Consider the following 22,023-nt stretch of genomic DNA (forward strand, 5'->3'; position numbering starts at 1 on the left):
CGATGGATAGACAGGTATTCCAGGTGTTTATGAAGGGCTCCGGGAAGATTTTGGGGTTAGAAATGCCGTTTCTGTGTTGCCTCTAGATAAGGTGCATGCCCCAAACTCTGCAAAGTGGCTGTGATGTTAAGTAACTTGCCCACTCTCCATATCTCTGCTGCTTTTACTCTGTTCTCTGCAGTGATAACACCTTTCTCCCTCCCTCCATGCAACAACCTAAGGTGAAATTTCCAAGTGGGCCTGGGAGCCCTCCCAGCCTGGCTGGAGCCACAAGGATTGGAGTGGAATTAAGCTGTGAATGTGCTCTGTGCTAAAACTGCCTTCACAATGATGATAGCTCAGAAAGGAGTTTCTCTGGGGGGAGGGAGGTTTGGGGACCACTGGCAGCGACGCAGGAACTCCATGGAGAAGCCAATGGCAGAGCATTTGAAAGCCAGGATTGTTCTACAAATCTGACCTTCTACAGTCTGCACACAGGAGAACTGGAAGCTTTCCCGGGACAGGGAAACGATCAGCCCAGGAGGAGCTGTTCCGGGTAAGAAGGTCTGAGAATACCTAGGCCCTGGGAAAGGTGGAAGGGGAGGCTCAGCTATTAAAATCTGGAAATAGGGTGCTCGGAACAGTGATAGAGCAAATCCAAAATTTTAAAGGTCAGCATTCAGGAAACATTCAATAAACAGGGTCCAGAGAGGCATAAAGGAAGTGCTGTTGAAAAGTCATTCATGCAGCCTTCTTCGCGCACTCCTTCAGTTGCATGTCCTGAACAGCTATTACGTGCCAAGAATGGTGTCTCCAGGACACGAAGAGAAGTCGTAGAGGTGATAGGATCCACCCAGGACTTGGAAGCCTAGGACACAAGGCAGAGAGAATCAGTGGTGAGCTTGGGGAGATCCGCTTGAGGCCGAGATGCAGTGCCGTGGACACCTAGTTAGAGGATTTAGTCTTTATACAGTGGGAACTGGGGGGCCCCCGGAGCATTTAAGCTAGGAAGGGACCTGTGGGTTTAGACAGGCCATGGTGACCACAGCAGGGAGGATGGTCGCAGGAGAACCAGCTGAAGGCAAGAAAGTCAATGGGGAGACAAGAGTAGTTCCAAGGGCTTTGGGCATGAGGCTTGATTTGGAGGGAATATAGAAAGCCATCCTTCACAAGGAATCATGGGTACTGAAGAAACCACTCACTTTGGGGATGGCATAGAAACAAGATAAACTAGGAAAGAAGATTGTGACCCCAAATACCAGGTTCGAGGAGGAGCAAATTCACTCACTTCCTGTGAAAATTCACTTTCAAGTGGTCCTGGTACAGGCTCTGGGGTCAGAGAGACACGTCATTTGACATTCACCTGTTGTGCAAATATAACTTAACCTTTCTGAGACTCAGTTTCTTTATCTTTAAAATGGGCTTAAATTGTACTGCCCTCCCTATGGAGGGTTTGAGGATGAACTGAAGTAATATCTATGCAACCGCTAGCCTAGAAAGAAGCAAGTTCTCAGTGTTACCCATTCTGTTTATTATCAAGGATTAATCAACAACAATAACATTTATTGTGATGGAAGTTCCCTTTTCTTCAGAAGATGAAGGAAGAACTAGAGGATGGTGGGGAGCTGTGGCTTGGCCTGCCGAGCTATTGTAAAACAGTATTAAAATCAGGAGCTGAGGGGGTCCCTGGATGACTCAGCAGTTAAGCATCTGCCTTTGGCCCAGGGCTTAGTCCTGGAGTCCTTGGATCGAGTCCCACATCAGGCTCCCTGTATGGAGCCTGCTTCTCCCTCTGCCTATGTCTCTGCCTCTCTCTCTCTCTGTGTCTCTCATGAATAAATAAATAAAATCTTAAAAATAAATAAATAAAAAATCAAATAAAATTAGGAGCTGAGCATGGCTGAATGTAGAAGCAAGTCCTGAAGAATTAAGATATGACTGCGATGTCTGAATCATATGCCTTTGCCTTGTGTCACTCGTTTTCCTCTCCATTATCTCCGAGGGGAGATTGCTGTGTCTCTAGGCATTGCAAGAGGGGAACCACAGAGCAGGAGAGGAGAAGCTTCAGGAGAACAAGACTGTTGCCCTGATACTGGCTTTGCACCTTAGTGAAAACACAAAGCCCTTTCATTAGGAGTCCTGAGTCAACTAGGCTCACTCTCAGCCATGCCACCTTTCTCATACATACTCTCTGTCTTTATTGAGAGGTGGAGGGATATTCTCTTAAACTATAGACAGCCCTTCTGAGGCTACCTTCTAAAGAGGAGCCAGATGTGGGTGAGCTTCTGAGCATCTGGCCTTGAATCTTGCTTTTTTTCCTTCACCACTTAGCTGCTCCTCCAAGAATTCTTGAGGACAAGATGGAAGAACCCAGGGCTCCAGTTTTAACCACTGCAGGGCTGTGAGCTCACTTGGGCCATCATGGTCTCCTATGTCTCTACTGTCAGGTAACCAGGACTCTACCTTGTTTTTCCTTTCACTCTTTCTTGTCTTTGTCTTCCTGTCATCATTCCCTCTTTACTGAGAGTGTACTATGTGTTAGGAACACTGCCGAGTACTGTATAGACAACATTTTATTTAATCCTTATGGGTCTCTGTGAGGGACGTGGTCTTATTAATTCCATTTTATATCTGAAGAAACCAATGAATAGAGAGACTAAGTACACTGTCCAAGGTCATTTAGCTAAAAATTGGCAGAGTCAAGATTCAGACTCAGGTCTGTTTAATGCCAAACCATATATGCTTAACCTCAAGATCAGCAGTTCTCAAAGTGTGGTTCATGGATGCCTGAGGTTCCCTGGATCCTTTATAGGACCAAAACCATGCTCATGATGTTATTTGCCTTTTTCACTACATTGACACCTGCCCTGATGGCTCAAAATCAGTGGTGGGTAAAAGATCTGGCTCCTTAGCCCAGACCAAGGCAGAAGCATCAAGCTTCTACTTCTAGACATTGTATATTTTCTTGGAACACACTTGCAGGGAAAAAAAGCCATTTTACTTAAGAATGTCCTGACAAAGCAGTAAAAAAATATTAATTGTATTAAATCTTGACCCTTGAGCACATGTCTATTTTATATTTGTGTAATAAAATGGAAAGTATGCCAAAATAATTTATGTAAAATAATAATGTTTATCTTGAAGAAAAGCACATGTGTGATTATTTGAGCTGCAAGTTGAATTAGTCACTTTTTCCCCCAAAACATCATTTTACTTGAAAGAATGACTGACAGAAAAATTATAACTATCCAGACTTAGGTATGTGAAAAAACAAATACCTGGATTCTTGCAAATGAACAGAGTGGGTCTATTGCTTCAAGGAAAACACCTGACAGTATTTGCTGCTGCTGCTGAGCTTCAAGCTTCCAAGAATATTAGAATTTGGGGAAATTTGCATTTGTACTCTATCAGTCATGGTCTAGACAGGAGACAGAAACTACCTCGCAAGGGAAGGTTAAATATAAAGAATTACAATCTATTTATAAGAATAAAAGACAACCCTGAAGAATATCCTAAGACTCAAGTATGATAACCAAGGAAGGAAGACACTTAAGAAGAGGATCCCTCCTCACACCTGGGATTCTGACCTCATTGGAGATGATGTAGTTGCAGGATGTATCTGCAACTGGATGATGAAGTTGCCCAGGGCAGGAGCCTGCCCACAGTCAGTGCGCCAAAACTGGCAGGCAGCGAATGGTGAGCTGGGATCAGTGAACAGGAAACTTGCACTTGGGGTCTAGATGCACCAAGGCTGACTGGAAGGAAGCTGCTTGGAGAGTGACAACAAAATTTGCCTGGAAGCCGTCTATAGGAGATATTGAACACCTTGGAAAGGCAGCTATGGCGCCTATAGAACCCACCCAGAAGCCCCTCTCCGTGGTTCTTGGGGGCTGCCTGCAGGAAGGTGTTGCACTGGTGGTCAGAACTCCATGGATAGCCACTCTTTGGGGGGTCAGGGGAAGCTGCTAATGGGGAGGCACCAGACCTGGGTGTGACACCACTCAGTGTCACTGAAGCTGCTGGCTACCACGTGCCAGAAGGACAAACTGAGATCACTGGAACCAGGAAAAAATGTTCTTCCCTCACCCAGCATCTTCCCAGTGCTGTCTACTGACAAAAATTCACCTCATGCCAGCTGTCTAGGAAGAAGTGTGCTGCCATCATGGCAGGAATGGACTTGGGCTGGGTGGCAATCACTGGAAAGCTGGTACAGTCTATCCCTTTGCCTGCTCAGCTTCTGCACACAGCTGAACTTCCAGCAACATTGAAACAACTCTCAAGACCCGGGATCGAGTCCCATGTTGGGCTTCCTGCATGGAGCCTGCTTCTTGCTTCTCCCTCTGCCTGTGTCTCTGCCTCTCTCTGTGTCTCATGAAAGAAAGAAGGAAAGAAAGAAAGAAAGAAAGAAAGAAAGAAAGAAGAAAGAAGAAAGAAAAGAAAGAAACAACTCTCTTTCCACAGATACAGCTGTTCTCTGAACATAGGAAGATCTCGCCCTTTCCCCAAATCAGGAGATGCAAGGTCCCGAGAATCTCTGTATCCATTGCGGGCTATGTGAACTCTCAAATTTAGCCACAGCACCACTATATAATTCCTGGAGACTAAATTGTAAAGTTAATCTCCTGCAGCTTATTTATAAAACTATAATGAGGACTCATCCACAGTGGCCTGGCACCTGTCCATAGGTGGCTGCTTTTTGTACCCCAGAGAATGAATCGCCTTGACTGATGTGATACTTCCTTATGGGAAGCTTTCAGAGGGCAGCTTTCTGGTGAGTTCCATAGACTCCCCAGATAGCTTACCAGTGTGTTCAAGACCCCTCAAAGGTGGCTTCCCTGCAGACTCTGTCAGCACCCAAGTGGGGATTTCCCTGTTTGCCAATCTCAGCCCATTGACTGTGGCCCAGCTTTGGACCTGGGGCCATCCAGCAAAGATCTGTACCACCCAGTGGGGCTGCAACCAATGCAGTCTGAACCACAGTGGCACTTTCACTGCAAACTTCCAAATAACCTAAAGACTTTTCAGATGAGATCAAAGGTGGTATTAATGAATGCGATTTTCCAAAATTGTATGATGGAATGTAGTGACATTTGCAAGGTCTACATAACTCAATGAACCAATATTTCCAAGTGATCAATGCATGATGTAGAAGTTCCCTTCCAAGTGCAAGATAGACCAATGGGTTTAACAGAAAATGGAAAGTTTCTGATGCAAAGCTGCAACTAACCTTTAAGAAACTGATGTTTATTGAGTTTTGATGCAATTTCTAAGAATATCAACAATAATCAGGAAAAGCTATCAAAATACTCTTTGCTTTTCCAATTACATATCTGTATAAGGGCCATATTTTCTCCATATCCTCCAGCAAAGCAACATATCACAACAGGGTGTACTCAGAAACAAATAAAAGAATCAGCTGATTTCTAGTATGCCAGACATTAACAAGGCATGTGAAAGTATAAAACAATGCCACCGGCCTTATTTGCTTTGGAAAAAATTTAACAAAAACCCAAATTATTTATATCAATATGTTATGGTTTTACTGGTGTTATTTAAATGAAGTAATAAATTAAAATTTTTCTCTCAGTCTTAATTTCTAGTATAATACATGCCAATACATGTAACCTACATAAACAAAAGCTCTTTGAGGGCTTTAATAACTTTTAAGATTATAAGGAGGACCTAAGGTCAAAAATCTTGTGTGCTATTGCTCTAGACAAAAGTAACTTTCCTTCTAAATGGGAGATCCATGAATTTGGAAGTGAATAATACCAGGTAAGGTTTTTGTGGCAAATCATCCATGGGGATACCTCTGTACCAGGGGTTTAAAGATTCATAAACATTTGCATTCCAATGCCTTCTTAAAGCACTGAACAGCCAATTCCCCTCAAATGTTGCCTCTGATCATGTCACATCTCTGTGCCTCTGCTGAACCCTCACACTTGCAATGGAGAAGCTCCCATTCTGAAGAAACCTGACCCCAGGATGAGTTGTAGATGATCTTGTATGAAAGGGTTTCAATCAAACTGGGGGAGCCATTCTAATGACACTCTATGTGAGCATCAGGTGAGCTGACACTTTGGTTCATGGCTCTTGCCTTTTTCACTCTGGGCATCCTATTGAACAGAGCCTGCTGATGATCTGCACTCCCTTTTGTCTTAAAGTGTATTGCTGTCACCTTCCCCCGGTTGAATGCAATATCTATGTACCTTGTTTTATTTCTTCTTGCTGGACTTTGGGGAGGAAGCAAGAGATAGCCTTGGAGCAAGAGGACTGAATGAAAGACCTGGTTACTCAGCACTCAGAGGCAGGTGCTCACTGCCCAAGATGCCAGGAGTTCCCAAGAGGAGTGGAAGAGTCTGAGAACAACTCTCTGAATTGGAGCTAAAGTACAGTAGCAGGCTGTCTCACTTCTGCTAATTACATCCAGGGGTAGGGGTCTGACCTTGGGAGGGGTCTTTGTGACTTTTATAAAACGGGTTTGAAACCCACCCTGTTGAGCAGTGTTGGAGATGTCTGCAGTCTTGCTTTTGTGGCAGGGCAGACATGATATTATTGAAATTTCCTAAGATACTGCAAGCCAGAAGGGTCAGGGGTCTTCCTCACCTCCTCCCAAACCCTTTAAGCACTAGAAGTACCCAGAAGGGGAGGTACAAAGAGGGTAGCCGAGAATCTGCAAGAAGGGTCTCACCCAAACTATGAGGAGGGAACAGGTCCCTGCACCCATACATCACCCAAACAACAGATGCCCTCCAGCGAGCCTCTGGTGGGCAATTTCCCTGAGAAATGGCACCTTCTGTCCCAGGCCCCACATTGCCTGTAAGCTCTGCCAGAGGAGGCTTTGGACTGATGAGCTCAGCAGACAGGAGAACAGAAGGGGAAGCCTCCTCAGTCACCTCTGAGATAAAAAGAACGAAATAAGAGAGAGGGAGAAAAGGAGAAGGAGAAAATCAAAGACTAATCCTACAAATTCTCCTTTAATCTTAGAGCTTCCAGACCTAGTTCCCCTTTCATCTAGGACTTCGAAGTTATCTAGTTATTTTATGGGTAGTGAAACCACAGGGCGAAGAGAGGGTGTGTGTGTGTGGGGAGATTGAATTAATGAACAGGTAAGCAGGTTTATTATTTCGTCTGATCCTTCCTTCCTTCCTGCTAATTTCTCTGAGCCAATTTGGGAGGCAGAGCCTATCACGTTAACTCAGAGACAGACTATTGTATCCGTGTTCTTTCTGAAACCATTTATCTGAAGGATATTAAAGATCCAATTTACATAGACATTATGGCATTGTGAGGAGGGTGTATGCACATGTGCACATGGGGGGGAGGTGGGAGGGAGGGAGGGAGAAAGAGAGAGAAAGGGAGAAATGAGCTAGGGTATCCATCCAAATGGGCATATGTTTGCGTACATGCTTGACCTGCATTGAGCATCATCATCTCCCATGAGGCTCTCAAAGAAGTTTGCAAATACTCCACAAGTTAGTTCAAGAAGTCATCAGGCCTTGACAGAAATCAGGCTCCAGGCAATGGCGGAAATGTTTATTAAATTTGTGATTCAACTCTCAGGCTCCTGCATTTCCTTATCAGTGCTACAAGGCCATGATGGAGGAAATGGGACCCTCTTAAGTTTGATGTCTGCCTGGTTGTATTGGCCCAGCCCACATGTGTGCCTGTATGGTGAAGAACAGGGAGGGTAGATGCTGGGCAGGGGAGGTCAGCTTCCAGGCTAACCACTCTAGGGCAGAGCCCTTGGTTCTGCGTGAGGAGCTGAAGGACAGAAGACAACCTGTGTCATGATCCATTCATGCAGCATAGGGAAAGATGCCTATCCTGCCTATGACCCCGGTTTGTCATGAGATTGAAATGGGGAGGTGTGCATAACAGCACTCTGGACAGAATGAGCAGAAAGAGGGCCTAACACATCAAGCTCTAACGGTTTGTTGTGAAGATTCTTTAAGCCACAGCCAATGTCCCTTTGCTGACGTTGGGTTCGCCAAAGAGCCTTCTAAGGGATAATGTGGCCTCCTGCGGGAGATGTCCAGCAGCCCATGTCATGGCAGTGCCACTGGTCCTCCAGGAGATGCTGCTTTTGTGAATGAGTGTTGGTGGTCTCCCCTGCTCTTCATTCATTCATTCATTCATTCATTCATTCATTCATTCTTCCATCCATTCAGCTCATGCTCACAGATGATCCAGTGCAATGGTTTAAAGCCTTGGCTCCGCTTTAGCTTCCCTGGGGAGTTAGAACACAAAACGAAGCTCCCAGGCCCCTCCCCAGACTAATTAATTGACAAGTTCCGGGAGCAGCTCCCAGGCACAGATACTTGTATAAAGTATCCTAGGTTCTAATGAGCAGCCAGGGTGAAATCATTGATCTGGCATATGCCCTGCACTGTTTGCCTCCAGAAGATACAAAGATAAATAAGATGTTCCTTGCTCAGTGTCAACCATCGCCCTAGCACCAGACCACCCCCGGGAGAGGTAGGGGGATAATATTCCTGATTTTGCAAAGTCCAGGATCACAATGAGACCCCAGCTTCCTGAGGACACCATGAAATGATCTCCCCATCTAACTCTTGCTCATGAGCCCAGCCTGCTGGCCTTATTCCTTCAAATCATAAGCACGTCCCAAATCTCAGGTACCCCTGAGCTCACCTTGGCTTCCAGTGTGGTCTTTCTCCTGGCCCAGGCATCCCCCAGATCCCTCTGCCTGCAGCACAGATGGTGGTGAGTTTCGGTGAAGCTCAGCCTGTTCTCCACCTGGGTTGTGGGCCAGGTCGTTCTAGAATCCATAAGGAGACCAGAATGTCAGGATGCATCTGCCTCATATGTCTTTGCCTCCAGGAGCTCCCAGAAGACTAACTCTTGCCTTCCTTTCTGAAGCCGGGGCTCCCTTTGCACCTGCTCCTAAATTTATGATTTGTTTTTGAAATAACGTGGCTCATCTGAAAAGGAGAAAGGCTGCCTACACTCATACCAATGGCTCTACCTCGGATGGTGAGCCCTGCTCACTTTGGGATTTCATGCTTTGGCTAGGGAACACTTTCTCCAGGCAGCAACATTTCAAAGGTCATTTCCCCATACACATCTTCAGCCTCATACCTTACGTTAGGCGGGCTTCCCTGCCCACTGTCCTTAGAGGTCCACACCCTGGATGCTTAGCTTGGTGCCTGTCACAAGTCAAGGAGGTGGTACCGGTTTAGGTCAAGCATCTGGCTCAAGGCTGGGATAGAAGTCACGCTTCTCGATCATTTCTCCCCTTCCTCTCGTCAGAGCTGGCTACGGCAATCAGATGGGACTGTGATGTTTTATCATTCAAGTCTGTTAAGAATCTGTTTCTTTCAGCATCGAAACTTTGTTCCTGTCTTCTTGGAGACTTAAAATACTGTCCTTGAACTGAGGTGGGCCCCTCTCGCATTAAACACACTCACAGCTTCAAAGCTATAAGTGTTGCCGCAGAGGGTCCCAGGGGAGTGTCAATAAGAGACGCGTGTTTGCTGTACTACAAAGAGAAGCCTTGCTTCTTGATGGAGTTGATCTGAGGGGCGGGGGTGCTGGAGGGGTTTGTTGTTTGTCTCCAAAGGAGGAGAGGATTAGGGGAGGGGAGGTTTATTCTCCAAGAGGAGTTGCTGGCATCAGCAGCCTCCTTCCCAAGGAGGATCATGGTCTCCTACTAGAGCAGAAGGAAGGAAGGAAGATGCCCAGACCCCTGAGACTGCAAAGCCAGCTGTTTCTGCCCCTGAATAATCATACCACCACCACCATTTTGTAGCGCTTCTCCACATTCTGCCTCTTGCTGCCCTGAGGGTAGGTGACACCATTATTGCAAGTGTCAGGTAAAGAAATAGAGGTTCCGAGAAGTGGAATTGTGTGCCTGAGATTGCCCGGCTGATATTGGACCTGTGTTCTTTCTTTCATTGAAGCGTGGCGAGTAGATTTCAATGCCTGGCTGTTGGGTCATTGGTGCTTAGTAGATGGGCTGGGTCCAGAAGGATTTTGAGATTGCCTCCGGGCTCAGCGGGAAGGAAGTTTGCAGCTGATGTGTAAAGTAAACTTACATTTTATCATCCAAACTGGGGTCCTTTTGAGAGTGAAAGAGACTGTATTAAAATTATGCCTGAACAGCACGTTTAAACCGGGACTGTCCTGCGTCAACCAGATGCACGGTCACCTAGGGGAGTAACCGTGTGTGTGATCCAGGTATTAGGGTGAGGGAGCAGGTGGGTGGGTGGCAGCTGCCAGTCGGCCAGGGACCTGTCAGTGCTGACTAATCCTATGATTTCTGTGAGGATGTCTCTTCTCATTCCCATTCCCAAGGAGCAAGCTCAGCCTCTGACAGCCTGCAAGAAGTTGAGAGGGGTGGTCACAGATCAGAGGTCGTCTAATATGGCCACAAGCTAGACCGTAATGCGCCTTGCCATTCGTGCTCCCAAATGATCCATTGCCTCACCTCCTGGAGGGAGAACCGCCAAGTCATGGATGCAAGAGAAGGGAATGTCCTGAGTTGAATACTTCTCTTTTCTGACTGTGGCCAACCTTACTCACTCCCCAGCCTGGGGACAGCCACAGGAATCTCTCAGAACCCACTCTGTACTCATTTGACAGAGATCCATCCGCTGGTGGAATTCATGGCCAAACCCTCCTCACCTCTTGCTTTGACTACTTTAACAGCCTCTCACCTTGTATCTCTGCCTTCCACTGTCACTCCCCCATTTCATCTCTCCCTCTGCTGACAGGGCAGTGTGTCTAAACATTCATATCAAACTGTTCCATGCTCAGGAAATCTTTCTAAAAATCCTCATTGCCTTTCTACCTCAGTTATGGACTCAAGGTCTGAAATCCCTGTGTCGCTGGTCTTCCCTGCAAGGTGATGGGATTTGGAGATGGGGGACTTTGGGAGGTCGTGAGGATGGGGTCCCCATGATGGGATTAGTGCCATGATCAGACTAGAGACACCAGAGGGCTTGTTCTGTCTGTCTTCATGCACACCCTGAGGAAAGGCCACATGAAGACACTGGAGAACGTGGCCACCCGGCAGCCAGGAAGGGAGGCCTCAGAACTTCACTCTGCAGACACCTTGATCTTAGACCTCTGGCCTCTAGAACTGTGGGAAATTAGTTTCTGTACTGTAAGCCCCCCAGTCTGGGTACTATGTTAAGGCAAAAGGCTCATACATACAGCCTCCCACAATCACCTTCTATTAGTTGCCTGTACAGACTGTACTCTGACATTATAGGATTATTCACCATTTTCTCATCACATACATGGCACGTATTTTCATGCCTCTCTATCCTCATACATGCTGTTCTTGCTGCCTGGAATCTATTTCCTCATCTCCTTTAATGTCTGGTCAATGCCTGCTTAGCCTTTAAAGCCCCAGCTCCTATCTAACTTTCTGCATCCCCCTCCTGAAGAATTAATTTCTCCATTCACTTGGCAGCATGATACCACTGATGGTACGCACACTACCTTAGAGTGCTACCCTCCCACTACCATGGTGCCCGGCACACTAGGTGCTAGAATCATGTTTAAGAAATTAATCAATGCACAAAGGGATGAATGAATAAATGAATGAATAACACCAGACCCTTGGATGGAACTTCGCTGTACTAGAATGTTCAGGACATCAGGGAAATGCACTCTTGGCTTCTCAGGGCTTCCCTCATGAAAAGAACTAGGGAGGAGCAAGATGGTTGAATTAGCCATGAGGCTCAGTAGATCTATGGCTTTGCCTCCTGTCTTCTAAGGACTCACTTTGGGCAGAGGTCAGAGGGTGACAGTGGGGAGCAGTGGGGTTGGGGATGGGCAGTGACCCCTCTAATTGGCTAAGGAAGCTTTGCTGAGAAAGGAAGCAGGAGAACAGCAAGTAGAGAATGAGCCAGGAAACAAGCCCTTCTCTTTACCTTCATGCACCTGGTCCCTACCCTTAGCTTTCTCTTCTGCCCCAAAGCTGTGAGCGACCTTCTTTGCCGCCCCTTGCCAGCATTCACCCCTGTCACTCTCCTTCTTCCATGACGTCGGCCTTGGCCTCTGGAGAGCCACCAGGATCCTGCGCTTCCTGACTTTCCTCCTCACCTCCTCCTTGAGAGGGTCAGGCTCGGTGATCCTCACCTGTTCCACACCAGCAATTTCTCCCACAGGTGATGTTGCATATGGCAGGGTGTGGGTGGGCTGGGGAGAGAGATGGGGCCTGGACCTGAGCCTGAAACAGAGTTCAAAGGGCATAGGCCCCATGAGCTGCCCCAGCCTCATTCTCAAACCTCGCTTAATCCTCAGACCCTCGCTTTGGGGGGTGGTTAGGAGAGGGGGTGTCCTGGCTGTGCCTCCCCAAGCCCCCAGCCTCATCATTGACCCCTTGCTGCAAAATTGTTTATCCGCATTTCTCCTCTTTGCCCCAGCACATTTTGGCAGCCCAATTAGTGCCTCGCAGATAGTTTCTTGAGTCTGAGCAATCCTCCTACCCAACCTTTCACCTCCTGATTTCGCTTTCTTGCCCTTGTAGGGAGATGTTTGACAAGCTCTCTTCCATTTCATCTTCAAGCAGGCTGACATGCTTAGAAGCACTGCTGCTGTCTTCCAAATGAAAAGCGGGTTAATTAAGGCATATTTTCCAGCTTGTTTTTAAAAGGGAAAACAAAAGAGAGAGAACAGGTATCCTAGTTAATGGTTCCTAATTGCTTCTTTCCCGAAAAGTCTTCAGCGTCAAACAGCCTAATTGAGTACTTCCTAATCTGGCATTGAAGAACTGAGCAGGGCTGTGCCTGGCCCCCATCCGAACTCCCACTCCCTTTCAAGACCCAGCTCATATGCCATCTCATCATGGAAGCCTCCCTGCTCCCTGGACTAGATTAGGTGATTAGAGTGGACATGGTGCCTTGCAGCCCAGAACCTTCTGAAGGGCTCACTCTGCTGACTGCTGAGAGGGTTGTCAGCAGACAGTTCTGTTAACTCTTCCTCTTTAGGAATGGCCCCCGCTGCAGAAAGCCATCTTGTCCAGAGTCCTGCCCTTTCCACCGGGCGCCCGTCTCCAATGATTGGCCCATGCAAAGGTGTCAAGGCCTGGGTCCTTTGTTTCCATTTGGTCTAAGTCTGAGATGTCATTTGAGCTTTGATTTCCTGAGGAGTTGGTTGTGGCCTTTAATGAGACTGCATCACAGCCCAGCCCCTCCCTTGGGCCAGTCTTGCTTCCTTTCCCTTCCCACAGGTGATGGGCCCGTGACTTCTCCAGGGTATGCTTCCTGCACGCTGGTGGCTGGGCAACTCCCCCTGCAACAGTGACCCTCCTCTGTGTTACTGTGGTGTCCTTTCTGGCCATCATCATCAGTGTGCTGCAGTGTGTTGTCCAAGAGACTTTTTAGGAGGGACATAATACAATGAGGGCATTTATGCTTTTTCATCTAGCAGGGATATGTTGATTCTATTCTTTCCAGACTTAGGCTCTAGTAACTGCCACAAAACTCTACCTACTTCCCCGGTGGCGGACCTCAGACAATGACTGACTGGCACTGGGATAAACGGGCAGCCCTCTTGCCCCAACGTGGGACAAACTCTGGAGTAGAATTTGTACCGCAGAGCTCCCCAGAAGATCAGACTGGAGACTCTTTTCAGTCAAGAGCACATTCCTGCTTAGCTTTTTCCTCCACCTTCTCTTTCCTCAATCCTCCTCTTCTGAGTGTATTTCTCCAATAAAGAACTTGAGTGAAAGTCCTGATCTTAGGTTTGGCTTTTTGGAAAATCTGAACTAAGACATTTGTTATCAAGGCTGGTCCTGAAAAAAGCAAACAAGCAAGGAAACAAACAAAAAACAAAAGCAGGTACTAAGGGTGGGATTCTGGAATTGGGTTGTGATGGAGACCACATTGTGGGTCATAGACGGGCATTATTGCTAGACTCCAGCAGGCTGAGATCTTTACCTAGGTGAGCTGCAAAGATGCTGTACTAGCTGCTAGAACGTCTTGGGAGGTTTGGGCTGCCGTAACAAAATACCACAGCCTGAGGGGCTGAAACAACAGAAATTCATTTTCTCATGCTCCTAAAGGCTGGAAGTCCAAGATCGAGGTTGTCCATAATTTTGGTTTCTCCCAAGGCCTCTCTCCTTATCTTGCAGACACCCATCTTTTTGCTGAGTCTTCACATGGCTTTTTCTCTGTGCAGGTATATCCCTGGTGTCTCTCCTTATAAAGATACAAGTCATACTGGGTTGGGGCCCCACACTTACTATCATTTACTCTTAATTACTCCCTTTCAAGGCCCAGGTGCAATCACATTAGAGGTTAGGCCTTCAACATACGAATTTGGGGGAGACACAGTTCAATCCACAACAGAAGGTACAGGGAAAACAAGGACTGTGAAGACGGTAGAATTGGGTGGCCTTTACTAAGCACCACTGATTTGCTGAAGAAAGAAGATGGCAGCCTTGGGATGCCTGGGTGACTCAGTGGTTGAGTGTCTGCTTTCAGCTTAGGATGTGGTCCCAGGGTCCGGGGATCGGGTGCCACAGCGGGTTCCCCGCAGGGAACCTGCTTCTCCCTCTGCCTGTGTCTCTGCCTCTTTCTCTGTGTCTCTCATGAGTAAATAAATAAATAACATTTTTAAAGTAAAAAGAAAAGAAAATGGCAACCTCAAATCTACTAATTAACAATTTAAAGCAAAGTCACGCATTTAAGGAGGAGATCCTTCTATTCCTGCAGCCAGAGGCAGACAGAGCTAGAAACCAAGCATGAGCCTGTGACAGAACTTCAGAGAAGAATGAATTCTCAGCCAAGATGAGTCACCCGCGCTGAGAGCAGGGCCCTATGCTTGGTATGCAAAAATCTGGATAGATGTACTTGAGAACTGATTCTCTAGAATTCCCTGAACCATTTGGGCCTTACCAAATGGCTTACTCTCCCTTGTTAAAAGACAGAAGCTCTTTCTTGCTCGAAGATGATGCAGAGGTTGCCCCACCTCCCCTTTCTGGCTCCCAGATCCACAGTCTGGGTTAAATCTCAGCACAGCCAGACTGGGGAAGTAGTGGACCTGCTGAAGGACTAGAAGGTCACACCCAGAGCTGCAGGGTAGTGGCAGGAACCAGGAATGGATTCAGAAAAGGGCCTGTGTGGGGAGGAGACCAGAATACAAAGCTGGATGAGGACAGTTTTCCAATCCAGGGCCCTCTCCCATGACACAGGATATATGCCCTGGCAAGGGCCCTGAGATCTGTTCTAATGCACTGCTGAGATGGCTCTTGGAAGGTTGGCTAAAGCAACAACCCACATTAAACAAAATAGATTTGTCAGAATTGCCATGATGAACAGGTAGGAAGAGACCAAAGGCCCAGAGAAGTGGGCATGCTAGAGTGGGTCTGTAATAGAATCTGGAAAATGCAACTAACCATGTTCCTCAGGGGGCCTGGACAACAATCTGATTGCTAAGGAGATGGGGGCACCAAAGTCACCAAAGAGTTCAGTGGTGGGACTGGTGGAAACTCTGTTACTGAATTGGGCTCCTTAGTAAAAATGGGGGTGTCCCAGAATAGCAGAGACCAGGTGGTCGCATAATTGTCAGAGAGGCAAGGTGAGCATAATTACCATAATGGGCAACAAGGTTGGCATGACAGCCAGGACAGCCTGGCCTGCAGGGACTTCTAGAAATGGTATGGAGATCATAGTGTTCCTAGAGGCAGACAGATGGGCAGCCAGCAAGGATACGTGGCCTCGGATAAATATACATACACACATATATATGAAGAATAATCAAGCACGGATGAACATAAGGCCAAGTTTAGTCTTTCCAAAAAACGTCATGTTCCCTTGCGTAGTTTTCAGACCTAAGCTTATTTTCAAAGCCAGAACACATTGACTAAAGAAGAGGCTGAGTCATGCAACACAGCGGTAAGTGTATACGACAGCATGCTGTATACACTAATGATTTCCCCAGTCCTTCCCCAAAGGACTTGTAATTATTTACTTGCATAACCAGGCATTGGAGAAAGGAATACCCAGAGCCTTGTGAGGTCAGTTGAAGACTAGTTCTGAATTGACACTGATATCTGGAAAATAAAGCACAATTATGATGTCCCTATTAGGTCAGTGGGGGCCAGGTGATGAATGGAGTTCTGGCCCAGGACTTTCTCAAAATATCCACCTCATGATCATTTCCTTGGTTGCTAAAATATAATTGCAGTGGATATAGTTAGCAGAAGATGTAACCTTTACTTGGTTCTTTGACCTATAGAGCAAGAACTATTGAGTAGGAAAGGCCAGTAGAACTCTTTGAAGGTTCCCTCCTCCACCAGGATAATAAATCAAAAACAATATCACATTTTAGGGAGGATGGCCAAGATTAGTGCCACCCTAACCAGTTTAAAGGGTGCCGAGGTGATGGATCCTTGTCATAGTCTCACATAGTCTGGCCCCTGCAAGACTCACGTAGATCTAACAGATAATATCGGATTTCGCAAGTTTGACCAAGTCGTGGTTCCAACTGTAGCCACTGTGTCACTCATCCTATATTTACCAGAGTGGATGAACATGGCCTTTTTAATGGTCATGTAGCTCTCAATCTGGCGAATGCTTTCTTTTTTTCAATACCGATAAGCAAGAAGGATCAGATGCAGTAGCATTTATGCGGAACAGACGATAGTTTATAATCACCATCTTATCTCTGGAGGATTGTTGATTTTTTAAATTCATAATAGAGTCCAAAGTATCTTAGACTATCTAGACCTTCTACAAAATGTCAGCATGGTCCACTCCATTGATGCCATCCTGTTAGTTGGACCCAATGAGAATAAGTGACAGATAACTCTGGATGCCATGGGAAGACTCATGCTTTCCATAGGGCTGGTGATAAACCCTAGAGACTTAGGATTCTGTTATCTCATTGACTTTTTTTTTCAAGGACTAATGGCCTAAGGAAATCTCTTTGCACCCCTGATCACTGAGAAAGAAGCAGAAGATTCTGGAGGCAGCATATTCAGCAGTTGACAATTTTGCTACAACCCATTTATCAGGTGGCATCGAAGGTCCTTGGGTTGGACAGTTCTCGCCCAGTCAACCCACCAGGTAAGTCACTTAAACAAACCAGCAGAAGCGCTAGGGAAATGTGAGAGCTATCTATCTAGAGTGGCTGCTGGAGGAGAAAGACAAAGAGCAGTGAGTGGTCATGACCTTGGGAATAGGCAGCAGGGCTGTGGTTCATTCTATTAACCCTCCTTCTGGATGTTTTCCAGGAATCTGTGACCTACCAGAATCCCGGAGATCCTGCGTCTGGAAGGAGTAAGCCAAATAGGAGAAGTAAGTGGATCAGTGCTGTGCAAGGGTTGATTGCAATAGATGCTGTTGGTGCTTGACCCAGACACCATGACGTGATGGTGGCTGCCCGACCTGGGCAAAGACAAGCCCCTGCCCCTAGGCACTCACTCATCTCAGCCAACGACTGGCAGACATGGGCAACAAAGGTATTCAAGGTAGGACTGGCTCTGTCTGTGGTGCATTTAGTGTTCTAGATTAGAGCTTCTCTGTGGGCTCAGTAGAGCTACTGCCCACCCGAGACTACGCTTTCACTTAGCTTCCCACCCTTCCTGGTTTCTCCCAAGAGTGTTCCCTCCAACAAATGACGAGAGCAAGAATCCCAACCCAGGAGCTGTTTTCAGGGTACTCAGCCTAAGACAATATATGCATCACTTATGTTATTATATGTGTGTGTTTATTATTTTTAAACACAGTACCTCTTTCTCCAACGTTGTTATCCAGTGTACACCATCGAACCCTGTGGTCACATTTGTGCTCCCCACATCACGTTCATGAGCTACTCGGCCCACATATGTCTAAGCTCGGTTTACCTTGGGATTTCTCGCATCTCAGTGAAGTGATTCCACTCTACACATTTTGAGGGATTGAAAGTTTTACTAGTTCAAACTGAGTTGGTAGGTGGAATCAATCCATAACTGAACTTCAACTTTCTGAATTCCATTATAGAAAAAAGAGGGATGGAGGGAGGAAAAGAGAGAGAGAGAGGCTTTTATTTATCCATTAATTTATTAATTTTTGGCTTTTGAGCTTCTGAGAGCCCACATTTTGATTTTAAGGATTTTCAAGGAGAATTTTGACAATACATCTTTTTACCGTGCGTGCTTGATTTTAGAGGATACTCTCCAGTGATAAACTAGTGAATTATCTTATATTTTAGACTCTTCATTTCAGAGTAGGTTCCCCCTCTTTGGTCTGAATTAGTGAGGTTTGATGAAATGTGGACAGCAAATGAATTGCAAATTATATGTAAATGTGTATAAATTAGCACCAGTTATTAGAATAATTTGCATCAACAGCTCTATAATTAGGCAGCAACCTGAGAGAGAAGGGCAGTGGGCAAAGGATCCGAGGGAGCTGGGAAGGCAGCCCAGGAGTCCTGGGGTCCCCACCTCTATGTTAATGAGGCTCTGGTTTCCCCTTTCCTGGGCCCCTTGGCACAAGGCCTCAGGGATCTAAAATCCATACCCTGTCTTCTGTCTGGTTTTTGCTAAGATTCCTGGTGCATGTAGCTCAGGGAACTGAGCTTCTCCTGCCCAGTGCAGCACAGTGGGAGGCCGGGGCCTTCCAAAGTGTGGAAGTCTCAGATCTACTGCTTCCAGGGCAGCTTTAGCCACATCACTCTGTGATTCTGTTTCCGGATCCAGAAAAGGGGTTTGCAGCAAGGGCTTGCTCCCACACTGTCTCCCAGTGCTATGTGGTTCAGATGAGATTTTGCATGGAACTGCTCAGTCTTCCATGTTCATTTGGTATTATTTTGACAGCTGAGTTCACCCGGCCAGCAAGGGGCAGAGCTGGGATGCAACCCACATCCATCTGGCTTTCAGAGCCCCCTGCATCGCTGCCTCCTGTGCCCAAGCAGGAAGCCCGCATCAAGTACAGTTGCTTCCCAGTTACCCATTCTCCTGGTACCACACGGCCTCCCACCTCGTGTAAGTGCAGGCCTCTTGAAGCCGGACACTGTGTCCTCACACCATTTGCATCCTATCCTGAGCACACTTTTTGGTGGGTGTGTGCAGGTGAATGCCCAGTCCTTGGGGCCTGTGCCTGTCCATGGGCTTATGAGGCTATTTGTCTTTCCCTTTATCCTGAGGCAACAGGGGAAAATGACATAGAGCTCCCATCCCCTTGTCTATAGCTCCCCTTGGATTACCCAACCTTGAGCAAATGAGGGTAGCTACAGGGGCCTGGGGAATTGGGAAGAGCAGACGATGATATAAATAACCACCTACTTGCCTCTGGAATGAATCATATGGATTTTCTTTTTAGCATATTTGCCGTCTTCATTTGCCATGAAAACACATGTCCATGCTCTGAACACAGCCCAGTGGACAATGCGTGGCTGGAGGAAAACATGAAGGTGTGTGAGTCACCCCTGGGGCAGATACCTGAGGGGCGAGCACCTGCCACAGAAAGATCACAGGGTTTAGGTTCAGAATCAGGTACTCGTTCCTACTCTGTGATCTTGTAAGCTTTCTGAGCCTCCTTGTACCCTTTACAGAGTGACCTTGAGGATGAAATAGAATTTTATATGTAAAAAGAATTTTCTGTTACTTCATTATAATCAAGGACCCCCAGCACAGCCCAGCTAGATCTTCAGTTCCTACCTGCCTGTCCCACTTTGCACCTGCCTGGCCGTCCCACAACATGCACATGGGCACTGGCGGTCATTCCGACTATGTTCGCCCACACAGCCATCGCTTCCCTGAGTGGCTTTTCCTGCTCCATTTGCTTGGCCAGCGTCTCCTGATTTAAGTCACCCATTCAACAGATGGATGTTTACTGAGCACCTACTGTGCACCAGTCTCCGTGCTAGCCACTGAGGACATGAAGGTGAACCAAACAACCGTGCCTCCTTTCCTGGTGGAGCTTACATTTTCTGAATGATTTGACGCTCGCTTTCCTGACATCCATCCTCCCTTGGCAGATTTGTGCCTCTCCTGTGCACCCGCCCAGTGTCTAAAGTTCTTCTGTCATACTGCCCTTGACTTTGCGCTCACTCTTACCCACTCTGTCCCCTACCCTCTCCTCTCCCTCCTCCCTCTCCCACTCCCCTATCCTGCTCTTCCCCTTTCTTCTCTCTGTTTCCCTCCCTCTCTCCTATGGCAACCATTTTCTTTGTCCCTCCCTGGAATTTATAAGGCCAATCCTTGAAATGAGAAGGTGACTATTTTCAAACAGATAAAAGAAAGCCCTTCTTTTCCCAGCAGATAATTAATTTGTGTCACTTGCTGGTCGTGGAACATAATTGAGGCCAAGGGCTTAAGAAGGCCCTGAGAAGGAATTAGACACGTCGCCACACCAGGGGGAAGGTATCGCTCACTCCACTTCCCTGTCTCTGGAGGGTGAGGGTAGCAAGCCCTGCCCTGTGCAAATGTTCACGTGCTACGAAGTGAGCTGCAAGCCAGTGCCTAGGCACCAGAGGTGGTCGCCAAAGGGTGGTTGGAGACTAGGTTGGAAGCCCTGGGTTCGAGTTCCAGGTCTGTCATGTTATTAGTGGAATGATTCAGATATATTCTGTAACCTCTTACAGTTCCCTGAAACCCTTGAATCCTGTGTGTTTCTCCCCACTGGGCTGTGGAGAGGCTCTGGAAAGCATAGTGTGTCAGAGCTTGGCAAGCTGGAGAATGTAAAGGACGAAGTGTCCCATGGAGGCTCATCCCATCTCCCACCTTTGGGCATGGACACGGCAGAAAGGGTACTCCCCATGAGCTTGAAGTCTAAGGCTTTGGACATGGGTCTTGGCCACAGGGACCGTCATGCAGGCATGTGACGACCTCAGGGGACCTCAGAGGACTCCGGGGAACAGAAGTGACCCAGCGTCCCTGAGGCCCGGGCCTGCGTCCGACACTAACCAGCTGTGAGGTCTTGGCAACTCCTTTTCCCTTTTGGGACTCTCACTTTCTTAACCTGCAAAATGGGCTCTGGAGGTTGCAGCAAAGACAATTAAACCAGATTATGATTTTTCAAAGTGTATTCCTTGGAACGTTGATGAAACATTTCAAGAAAGAAAAAAGTTCCTGAAAAAGAAGATTTTGAGAAAAAATTTGAGGGATGCTGCCTAATATTTAAAGATCACTGGAGTGCAGATTAGCCCAATACATCTCTTAAACGGCCTGTAATGGGGAGAACGGTTTTTGTCTAACCTGGTTTGGCCCGAATTTTGTAGACCCCTTATTAACATCCTATAGATGTTGATGCTCTCAGGAATATGCCTTAGGGGGCATGCGACAAAGCTCTTGGGTTCTTCTCTGTCAAGCATTTTGTGCCTCCAGGATACTCACATGGTAATTCCGCACAGACTGGGGGCCGGGGGTTGGGGGGTGTCTAGCCTCAGAGCCACAATTGGCCAGGTGGTCAGCGTTGTGCTGTTTTGGAAAGTCCTGTGGAGGCTGTTGCCACCTCCTTCCCAACTATGCTTTTTATGGTTAGGTGACATTCAGCTAGCTTTCCCTGAGCCAGCAATACCCAAAAGAGGAGCCCCACCTAGGCAGTTGAGAGTGCAATGCAGATGCCGGCATGTTGCACATGTTGCCAACTGGCCCCCCGAGGCTCCACGTGAGCTGAGTCTCAGGAACCGGTGGCAGTGTGACAGCCTCCCACCTGTGGAATACGAGCAGAGAAAGTAAACCCACCCAATGTTACTCAGCATTTTCACAAAAAGGGCATTGGGTGCCTTAAGTGTGCCAGGCACACAGAGATAACTCAGGCGGGATCTCTGACCTTGAGGTGCCTTTGGAGTGGGGAGGGAAAGGGAAAGGGACAGCATATGGACAGCTAACAGAGCCTACTCTCAGCCTGGGAAGTTGGTTAAAAATTCAGATGCCTGGCTTCTGATCTCCAGGGTCAGAATCTACGGGGAGGGGCTGGGCACCTGCATATTCTGGTATGTGACTATGACTAGATTGGGGAATTCCTGCATTACCTGAGTATGACCAATGGGGAAAGCATGTACTTTGGAGTCGAGTGTTGGCTGGGTGGCCCCACACAAGGCTCTCCATCTCTCCCCAGCTTTATGGGGGTATAACTGACAACC

General features: G+C 47.2%; 2 long non-coding RNA genes across 6 annotated transcripts in view; one reads left to right on the forward strand and one right to left on the reverse strand.

Annotated features, from left to right (window-relative positions):
- Positions 1-22,023, forward strand: part of LOC102153762 — a 29,705-nt gene that overhangs the window by 2,447 nt on the left and 5,235 nt on the right. For 2 of the 4 annotated variants that reach the window (XR_005359246.1, XR_005359245.1), the window contains exons 1-4: positions 13,902-14,130; positions 16,858-17,021; positions 17,189-17,252; positions 19,257-19,347. This is a non-coding gene — a long non-coding RNA (uncharacterized LOC102153762). The other 2 variants (XR_005359248.1, XR_005359247.1) reach the window with 2 other exon arrangements.
- LOC111095824 lies at positions 489-13,732 on the reverse strand. 2 transcript variants are annotated; one of them, XR_005359250.1, is made up of 3 exons: positions 13,444-13,732; positions 8,632-8,758; positions 489-847 (listed from the first exon to the last, which is right to left on the reverse strand). It is a non-coding gene; the product is annotated as an uncharacterized LOC111095824 (long non-coding RNA). The 2 variants fall into 2 exon arrangements; XR_005359249.1 differs by having other exon boundaries at positions 9,079-13,732.

This window comes from Canis lupus, chromosome 5, assembly GCF_011100685.1.
Source record: "Canis lupus familiaris isolate Mischka breed German Shepherd chromosome 5, alternate assembly UU_Cfam_GSD_1.0, whole genome shotgun sequence".
In the NCBI taxonomy this organism is placed as follows: domain Eukaryota; kingdom Metazoa; phylum Chordata; class Mammalia; order Carnivora; family Canidae; genus Canis; species Canis lupus.